Source organism: Eptatretus burgeri, chromosome 6 (assembly GCF_056783735.1).
Source record: "Eptatretus burgeri isolate ZD-2024b chromosome 6, Ebu_testis_v1, whole genome shotgun sequence".
NCBI classification, from domain to species: Eukaryota; Metazoa; Chordata; class Myxini; order Myxiniformes; family Myxinidae; genus Eptatretus; species Eptatretus burgeri.
In genome coordinates this window covers 55,560,833-55,571,553 of record NC_140966.1, presented here as the reverse complement: position 1 = coordinate 55,571,553, position 10,721 = coordinate 55,560,833, and the positions used below count along the sequence as shown (strand labels likewise).

General features: G+C 45.4%; 1 protein-coding gene across 2 annotated transcripts in view; it reads right to left on the bottom strand.

The window, feature by feature from the left end:
• Positions 1-1,584: 1,584 nt before the first annotated feature.
• The window catches only part of LOC147024826 (uncharacterized), a 91,617-nt gene continuing 82,480 nt past the window's right edge, over positions 1,585-10,721 (bottom strand). The window contains exons 3-4 of one of the 2 annotated variants that reach the window (XR_015059215.1): positions 4,227-4,355; positions 1,585-3,854 (exon numbers count right to left, since the gene is read on the bottom strand). The gene's annotated coding sequence lies outside the window, so the exon portion shown is untranslated. The remainder of the gene's footprint in view (positions 3,855-4,226; positions 4,356-10,721) is intronic. The other variant, XR_015059216.1, reaches the window with a different exon arrangement.

The following is a 10,721-nucleotide window of genomic DNA, read 5'->3' as shown; positions in this document are numbered from 1 at the left end:
CCATCTTTTCCTCTGATAGACCGCTTGCAATATTAACAGTTTGCTTCAGTTATCAAAGTGAATGTGTAACTCGACACACAAAAATGAATTGGTTGCCCTTCATGTACGAAGAAAGAAGTTCATGTGGAACGTGTGTGAACCACCTACCTGGTCAATTTGTTTATAGTGCAGAAAGTGTTGTTGAGACAGCAAGAGTCTTCAACCAGATTTGGTGGTGTAATGGTTAGAGTATCCATTCTGAGTCTGTGAGGTCAGTGGTTCAAACCTGGGCCGAGTTATACCAATTAAAGACTTTAAAAGTGCTGCTTCCTTACTTGATACTCAGAATTTAAAAGGATGGAGTATGGATAATCCCCATTGTTGGCATCGATAGGGAGGAGGAAATTCCCCCTTAGGAAATGCCAGGCTGATTTTGGTGAGAAATGTGGTGCCATTGTGATATTGCTGGCACCCAGAGTACCTAAACAAGTGATGGCGCTACCCCCAAGCTGTAGTTGTTTGTTTTGCTCAACAGTCCAGTTGTGTGTATGTATGTGTGTGTGTGTGTCTGTATTGCAAATGCGAACTAAGAAAACTCCAAGGAAGTGCATGAGTGAAAATTGGGTGTTTGGGTTAATTAAAACACCCCTTTTGAAGATAATTAACGGCCTTATTTAATTATATCCTTTTATCAGGCGATCCTTGGTCACCTCACTCATTGGGGTCTGAAGGCATATCCTGGGTTACCTTGCTGGGGTCTGAAAATGCCATGTGTTTTTGGCCTGCTCAACCATGCCTTGACTTGGAACAGGCCGCAACAATTTCTTAACAATTAAGTTTTTTTATCACTTTCCTCATTCATATTATTTAATGCCTCTTCATCACAACTCCCAATTGCTGGGTACATTGCAATGCTTATAAATGCCCGGAGATGCCAGCGTTCATGGCTTTATTTCATTTCCGCACATGCCATAACCTCGAGAACCTCTTAAACTAAGCTAAATTACAAAATTTAAGCCCCAGATTTGAACTTAGGAGCAGTTTCAGCTTCTAAAAAGTATTCATTTGTTTAGTTTGGACATAGTTTGGACATTCAAACAAAGCTATCGCTTGCCAAGCCAGCCGTCCTTGTCAACCATTTCATTGGAATGCTTGCTTGAGTGGTTAAGCCACTACCACGGGGACTCAGGGTCGGGGGCGAAGACCACGGAGGATGAACTACCTCAGGTTCCCACCCGACTCTCCGGAATCGCAGGCCGTTACTCACGAATAACTTTGTGACGCAGCGGGTCGCTGATCGACCGCGAACGCCAATAACTCAACCACGTGACAGTGTCCTCCGTGTCATACGGTTCCCTAAAGATCACGTGATCTAATTACTGGGGGATGCGCCCTCGGTATGCACTTGCTCAAACCGGATCACCTTACCAGATCAGATGCAGCCGATCGAGACTGCCAAGCACGTACCGGCTAGGAAACAGATTTTTGGGGAATAACGTCCCGGCTAAGCGAGGGTGCGGGCCATGCTGGACCAATGGAAGAAAACACAAAAAGGAGCTGGGAGCATTTCTATACAAAGCATTTATTTACAATCAAGCAAGGAAAAGTTTGTGGCACATTGAATGGGGTTTTATTTTATGTACAGCAGGGGATAGGAAGGAATTCGTGGGGTGCAGCAAAAAACTAACAATCTTACCAAAGCAGACACAGAGCAGAGTTATCCCGTTATATCTTCTTACAATCTTAATTTATGCTAGGATAGGCACTATCACACACACACACACACACACACACACACACACACACACACACACACACACACGATTAGATAACCAGATAAAAAGAAAGCAGGTGAGGGTAAACGACCTCTCAATACTTGGCACGGTCGGCAGACCAACACAACCCAGAACACTTAGGGAGAGGTAAGTGGAAGGAATACTGGTTGTGTCTAAGATATGGCGATGGGAGGTGTGGTGTCGTGCAATGTGGGGGTACGGTGTCATGCCAGAGGAAAATGGGATTGCAAGTCAGTAATGATGCTCTTTGTGCGTCAAAAGAAGATGGGATAGAGGGGTGGATAGAGAGAATAATAGATGTGCGAGGAGAAAGATCCCTAACCTATCTGTGTAAAAGTCTGTATGTGTAGCATGTACCTCTGGGACACTCCGCCCAAGTGTTCCCACCTTGTGATATGGCGCGTTATCTCCTGCTTAATTATTTGCCGGGGCTCGTGGCAATGTGCGCTCCGCACTGGTCCGTCTGGCTGCGCAGGGTTGTGGGATGTCGACAGCATGGCAGGGAGTCTTGAAGAATAGCAGTCGCCCCGGATCCAGCTCTTGAAAAAAACAGAAGCACGTTCTGGCAATCACACACCAATAGTGTTTCGAAGAAGAGCGAGACAGGGAGTGGAATCAGAGAGCGAGGCGAGACTCTAACAGCTCCACGCTACCCCTTTTAGAAGCCCCAGGCGAAGGGTGGGGCAATGACCGGAAGCAACACACTGTGGCCCGAATCCTGCTCCTCCATTGGGCCCCAAGCTCTGGGAGTCTGGGACAGGAAACCGTCTCATTGCTTCCCAGCTTTGGCATGGCTCGGAGCTCCTGACTTAACAGAGGACATGCTCTCTGAGCCGGCACCCCGGTCCTGATTGTGCTCCGAATGCAGTTTGAATGTCGGATGGCAGTGGACTTTCCCCGCCACCCACGGGCCCCCTCATGAGCCAAAATGCACACCCGGGCCCTGAACCAAAGTCGCGGATCGCCCTTCTCACAACCCCTCATTGCCCCTGGTCTTGCCGTGGTCTGGCGACTGATTGAGGGCTGTCAGTTTTGCCATCTTTTCTTCAAGGGTGGGGGATGCTCACCTGGGACGTCTCCAGTGAGATGCGGTCGACCTATTAACGTCTGTTCCATGGTCGAGTATCGCGCGATGTTGAGTATAATCAGACGTCGTGTGGTGCTCCTCAAAATAGAGTGGCGAATTGTCGCGATGCGGGGGTACGAGGGGGGTGCGAGAATATTTTCCCCGTGTGCGGGAGGCATTTGTGGTCAAAGTGGTGAGGTTTGTGAGCGAGGTGTGAAGTAAGGTGAGGTGCTGATTGGGAATTGGCACACAGATTTGAATGAAATAATGGCGTGTGATTCCCGTGTGCGGGTGATATAGTGTGGATTGGAGATGTGGTGGATCCGAGCCGTGGGAGGCATCGTGGTGTGCTTATTATCAATTGCCTATTGAATGGCTTGTGTGTGCTTGCATGCTTGTTATGTACTGTGGCTAAAAGGACAGGGTTAGATGAAGAATCAGAATCATGAATCAGAAATAGTTACTCGACCTAACTATAAGACCCACGCAACGCACTTTGTCCAATTAACCCTCTAAACACAAGGGGAGGACTAACTACACGAAGACTAATGAACTAACTGCCTGGGGATCACTGTATGTTGGGTGCCATTGCCTGAGAGGCATGTGGTTTTGCAGAACTGCAACAATATACTAGTTTTGTATTTTTTTAATTAATTTTCTGAAATTTGTATCATTTGTTTTTTACTTTGAAGTTGTGGGTTACGATGTGTAAATAAAGGTGGGAAAAGTCTGATTTAGTGCAATTTAATTCCAGGCTATAAGGCCACAAAAAGTGAAAATTTTGAAAGGAGGTGTAGATTTTCTAAAGGAAGTGTATGTTTTACTGGGTAGATACAACGCTGCTGCGAAGCATAAATTCCATTTCCAAAAAACCTAAATTCCGTCCCTCTGGGACCCTTCCCCTGGCTCTTCGAAGGGTGGGGGCGCGCAAGCAAGCCTCGGCCCGCTGATTGCCTCCACCCCCTTGTCTCCATCCTCGGTAGTGTCATTGGGCATCGTATTTCACCACCACGCTGATCAAAAAAATGCAGGGAATAATAAAACAATCGTTTCTTATGATGTTGCTGATAATTAATTTTTGAATTCTCCTCTGTATTTCAAGTATTTTCAAAACGGACAGGACAAAGTGTGTACCTTGTGTCTCCATCCTACCCTCGCACACACAACCATCCCTATGCATGTATTTAACATTTCAATAGGAATTTTAATCAAACAACAAAAAGTTGTGCGAGGATGGACATTTACACTTAAAGATCACACAATCGTAAAACTGCAAAAAATTCATGGAGGTGGGGGGGGGGGCTGCAAATGTTCCTGAGGGGCAGACAAACACAGTGGGCCATAGGGCAGCAATAAAAAGTCAATTGCAATAAAGAAAAAGTTACCAGCAAAATAGTTTATTGTCCACAGCAGCATGTCTTCAACGACAACGGTGATGCTCTCAGCAGGCTGGTCTTGGAGCAGACTTGTCAGCAGGATGTTGACTGGCAGGCTACAAGTGCAGGCGGGTTGTCCTGGCAGCAGAGGGAGATGGCCAGTTTTAAATTCTACCTCCCTGTTGTGAGAAAATTATGGTGTGCCTACAAAATAAAAAGAATGATGTGGTAGGGCCTCACCTGCCTCACTGGCAGGGAGGATGGCTGTCCATGCACTAAGCTCTTCACCTAAATAGTTGGGACACAAACGGTCCTCTCAAATGCCAATTTTAACTCAACCATAAAGCCTACAAACAGCTCACATGCATTGCATAGTGCAGTTAAGTGGAAAAACATTCTATGCAAAATCATAGTAGAACAAACAAATACGTTTTTCAAAAATACTGTTATGCCACTATGGTTGTCCTAATGAGCAATTTTCCCCACTCCTCAGCAAGCTCGTCTCATCCTACGAAATTTGGCATGGTCCTCATAAATACTTAAACAATGTGTGCAGCACCATTAGCTGTGTGGGTAGTGTGACCCCCTCTTAAGCCTTCTTGCCTGTTTCTATCTCACTTGGCCACTCGGGCACCCAGGACCTTTGGGCAAACCTGGAGTGTCCTTCCCGCGCTAACTAACCGTGGGGCCCTCCCTGGATCCCACCATGCCATCTTGGCACTTGTGCCAAGCACCCTGTCTTTAGGCTCCCAGGCTTAAAACTAAATTTTTAACACCCTACCCTTCTGCCATCTCCAGTGGCTCTCAGCCAGTCATGAGGCCCCAAGGCTCACTGCCTTCTATTCTCACACTCCCAGAACACTTGGGCTACACCAGTCAAACCACGAACCACACATTTTCACCGATGTACTTTTAATTTCTGCCAAAACTTGCCATGTTCAATGACAAGCAGCTTTACTGTTTCCATTTCCAAATTGTATAAGCCCCTAACTCACTTATCGAACTGAAGGGTCGCTCTCGCAGGGGGCACTGCTCTCAAAATTCATCACACCACTCAATCCCTGCACCAGGCACACTTAAAATCTAGCCGAGACTCTCAAATTTCACACTCATTCCGCATCAGCATTTTTACAATCACTCTCCATTCATTATCTAACAGCTCAGACAAAGAAAAGAGAGAAGAAGAAGGGCACCCTAACACTCCCCAGAATGAGGCAAGAGCGAGAAGCGAGATCATCCGCTGCACTATCCGCGAGCACAATGTAATTAAATATATTCAATTTAGTTTGTTTGCCAAAATAGTGGTGAGATTATGTTTAACGAACAATGTAGCAACGCTGGCAGCAACGAGGGTGTAAAAATATGGGGATTCATGAAAAAAGGAGGATGGCACAATCATAAATAATGAGAAAAAGCACAGGGAGACTGCCGAACCTCTTACTCCATGCAAACATGCCTCAAGTTTATCCTTCGCCTACATCTGAAGCACAATAACTCACACACTGAGGAACACAGAACGTCAGGACATGATAGGAGAGGAAAAGGAAGGAAGACAGGGAGGCAGCGGGGTTTGTCCTTTCCTCTTTGGGAGGTGTGAGCCAGTCTGGCGTGGAGGGGGAGGGGGGATGGGGAGGATAGTGGTAGTAGTGGTGGTGGTGTGCAAGGCAATGCCGTACTCCCGTCTCCTACTCAACTCCTGCTGTCAGCACTCGTCATTGGCATCTCACACAGATACACTCCAACTCGCTCACCACCCCAGAACTCAAGTCAGACTCGGGATGCTCAGAGGGTCTCTCGACTGCACCAGCTCTCACCAGACTGACGTGACTTCCTCAACTCAACTGCCTGTGTGCCCTTGGGAAGGACATCTTGAAAACTTTGCACCTGGCGTCATTGGCACTCTCCATTTCACCACTTTGCTGGCCAGATGACCCTTCCGGCGTAAAGACGCCACGCACACAACAGCCCTGTCTTTTCATTCGCTATTACCTTTGACCACAAGATGAGGAATTGAATAAAAACGAAATGAAGGAAGAGAAAGAAGGAGCACATAAAGGTGGGGAAGAATAACACATGGGTCTGATAGGAAGACACAGGCCTTTCTGTAGACTTGATCCTGACAGCAATAATTGGGGTTTTTACGGGATGTATTATTATGACATTGATTAAAAATAACTTTGTTATCCCCTTTTTAGCTCGCCTGTTCGAAGAACAGAGAGCGATAGTGATACCCCCGGCGTGAGCGTGAGCGTGAGCGTGAAAATGTTAAAGTTTTTGGTGCAAGTTATTTAGAAGCTTGCCATTCATTTAATATGTGTACTAGGATGCTGATATTTGGCATGGAGGTTCCTTTGGGGTTTATTATTGATGTAGTGAAGTTGAAATAAAAAAATAATTTCAATTTTTTTTTTTAATTTTTGACCTGTTTTGAACTTAACCTTTTTGTAGCACATCAACGTTATAGTTATTTCCTTTCTAATGTTTTTATCGACCACACTATTTTTTACTGATTACAATATACAAATACATATATTGCTTTAAAATTATTTGGATCAGACTTCACTGCAATGCTTTATAAAAAAAAAAAATTATTAGACTAGTCTTTTAAAAACGATAAATGTATAAACAGGCGAGCATTGGGTGGCTTTGACACTAACTCTCTGGTTAATGCTTACGAGGATAGTACCTGCTCTACAGGTGATCCAAGCATGCAGCACGTTCTTCTGATGCATAGCCTACTTTTATTTGGGTGGTGCATAGGCAACTGACGACTGCCTCAATTGTTCCAGGAAAAAGAAAAAAAAACCCAGGTTACATGCATGAAGTAAAAACATACCCATTGCTTATGATTCAAAACACCTCACTGCACCGGAAAACGTGGGGACAGGAACACTGCAAAGGGTGGGACTTGTAATACCCTCTCCCACCTAGAGGTGGTGCTACACGATACACATTTACTTCGAGAAATTGTGTTCCCACGCCCCACTCCCCAAGACCACCACCAAAGATGAAAACGCCCCTATACATTAATTAGGGCCATGCTGATTTGATGTAGCAAGTCTGGATGTAATTGTCCCAGAACTGTGGGAGCAGCAAGACGAAGAAAAAAAAAAAACACACAAACACTGATCCATAAATTATACTAAGGATACATTCAGCAGATTATTTGCTATATTGAAGTACTTAACATTCACATTTTACATTCATTATAACTACTCGTGGGCCCGTTGGTCCATTGGACCAAATATTCATTGGTCTTTAAGGCCTTGTAGTACTGCTGGAGCATTTTCTCGCCTGTTCACCAAGCCCAGATGTGTTTGGATCAAGGCGGGGATGAAATGTTTGTTATTATTTTTGCCAAATTATACTGTTATTATTATTATTGTTGTTAGATTATTAGTATTAATTAATATATGCTTTGCACAATATTATCATTATTTTTGTTATTTATTTTGTAATTAGAAAGCTGTGCCGTGGCAGGACTGATGAAGCTGCTCTATACACCTTAACATGGCGTGCGTTTAAAACATGGGAATTCTAACAGGTTTTTTTGTAGTTAATTAACCTAATCAACTCAGGAGATCATCTCGATCATTTTGGTGTTTCACACTCCACAAAAGAAAGCTCCAGTAGAACTCAGCAAAAAAAACATGACACACACAGACACACACTTATAGTCGAAGAAGAAGGTAATGGTGACTCTCTCTCCTTCTCCATCAAGTGCAGCCTGTGGCTGCTGGTTGCATCATTGGTTGGGATGCGGCTATGCCGCTGATGCAGTGTCCCCCTTACCAGTACACTGGTGCTCATTTTGCCGACCTCAGAAGGATGACAGGCTGAGTCAACCTCCTGGTGTGTTTTAATTCAGCAGCCAATGGGGCTTGAACTCAGGACCCTAGGATCCCAAGCAGCTACCCTAACCACAAAGCCAACACCAGGCTATAATGGTGATGCCACATCACACATTAATAAACACACGTTGATGTCATTGACAAAGATGAAGTCAACATATTACAATTCTCGATTTCATTTAAATGTTTTCTACCGTCGCAAATGTCCGATTGGTGACAACACGTTGATGAGTGTTATCAATTTGTCTCTCGTGCTAGATGGCTTATCACGCGTCCGATTACATGATGATGAGAATCATAAGTGCTGTGCAAGTCACGTAAGAGAGCCAACCGAAGCCTCCGAGGAGCTGGTTGTCCATTCCATCGATCCTCGGCTGACAGAGTACTCAGTCGAGGCTCCTAATTAAGGCGATAGCTCCGTGCCCGGGGCGCACTTCCCCATGTGGGGCACTGCCCGGGGGGGGGGGCACGAGGTGCTCGATGATTGATTGCAAGGACTAGGAGCACGTGAAACTGTCTAGGAGATCAGGGGTCAGCACGAGATCAGCACCCACATAACCTCATGGCGAAAAAAAAACAAAACATTAACTCTGCTTTATTAACAAGACAAGAATAATTGAACTGGAGCAGTTTTTCTCAACTTTGTTCGTTGAACACCACGTTGAAGTTTCATCGTCTGACGGTTTGGTGGAGAGGTGGCGTACTTATACGTACTTACTTACCTTCGAGATGTCAAAAAGTCCGGGTTCGATTCCTGCCCCGACAACCGACTATTCACTGGTGGATTGATGTACTCACCTTCGAGCTGTCTGTCTATAGTCCGGGTTCCATTCGTAATCCAACAACCGATCACCAAACACACCGTTGGATTGATGTTTCCTAAACAGGGAGTTGGATTAAAAAGTGAGTTGTCACTCCGATAGATGTTTAATAAGCCGGGTGTCCCATCTGCTAGCATTATATGGTGTTCAAGAACCGACGTTGTCTTTTGCGAAGAGTCGATGAGTTATTCCAAAATCATCTGCAGTGGAACGACATGCCTGGCCAGCCAGGTGGTCAAAGACTTGTACCGATCTACCGCTTGCGATCGACTACACCATATAAGATGGTCTCTCTCGGTCTCTCTCTCTCTCTCTCTCTCTCTCTCTCTCTCTCTCTCTCTCTCTCTCTCGGTCTCTCTCTCTCTCTCTCGGTCTCTCTCTCTCTCTCTCGGTCTCTCTCTCTCTCTCAGTCTCTCTCTCTCTCTCTCGGTCTCTCTCTCTCTCTCGGTCTCTCTCTCTCTCTCTCTCTCTCTCACCATACTCGTGACAGACCGTCGGTGCCGCATCATACAGAGTGGTCTGTCATCACCTTCCCAGCAGTAGTTGGAGCAGGAACTTGTAATTTGTTCAGGGTACCGGCGATAGCTCTCCTACTCTTTGCGAAGGACACGATAGGGTCTCGAACGTCCATCAACTAATTCTGGTGGATGGGAAAAAAATCGTTTAATGTCCATCCGAGAGAGACGGCAAACACATTGATGAATCAAACTGCCTGTTAAAAAACACCGGTCTGAGAGTAGATAGCTCGGTCTGGATTCAAACCCAGGCTAGACAGCTTGGAGGCGAGTGCGTGTCCCTCCAATATACATAGGGCCATCCTGACAGCCCAGTGGAAAATCCAGGGGGGTTTCCTGGTTGCCTGGAAACCCCCTCCCAACAAAAAAAATTTAACATTACAGTACAAACCCAGGGTTTCCCTGGACACCCAGAACTCCTTCTAGTATGTCATATAGGCACTACCATCACTCAGGTAGGTCTCACGAGTCATGATATTTAAGATTGAAACTTGAAGTTTATTGAATTCAAGCTATTTTATTTTTAGTTATGCATTTAAATATTAAGTTAATTAACTTTTATTTATATTTTTGCACAATACATGCATATCAAAGAATATGTGAATGTGCATTTATTTGAAAGCTGCAATAAAGTTTTCATAACGTTCATATGACTTAGAGTTTCTGTTATTTGGAAACCCCCCCCCCCCCGACCCAATTCCTGGACTTGCCCCTGCAGCCCATAGTGAGCCTCATCGGTGCCAATATAAAAGTAGAAGTACAAGAGAGGATTTCAGGATGACTGCCTTGTTGAATTCCTGAAGTTTAGTCAAACTTTTATATTTATTCACACTTTTCATGCCGGGTCGGCCGATCGACATACATGCTGCACAGGGTCTTCCCCCGTTCAAAGAGCAACATTCTCTGATGGAAGCTGTGCACTTGCAATTACAGAAGCTACCCAAAGCTCACATTTCCTTCATGAAATAAGTTTACAGTGGCTTCACCGTGTGTCCAAGACGCCAAATATTTACTCTCTTCAGCCTGTGTTTGTACTGATAATGAAGAGACTAAACGCAGCTCATGCGTCCCCATGGCCTCTCTTCATCCATCAGCTAACTCCTGGCCTGTCAATGGTGGAGACGCGCTGTGAACGATTCGTTTGGAAAGGGCAATTAACCCCAGCCCCGGCTATCGCTGCGGCGAAAAGCACCCGCTGTCTTGAAAGCTCGTCATAGGATATGGACTTTGTCATTCCGAGGAGAGCTGTTCCCACACTTCGTCATCCACGCTTACAGGACTTCATTTTACTCCATCCCTGAACCAAACTCGCAGCTC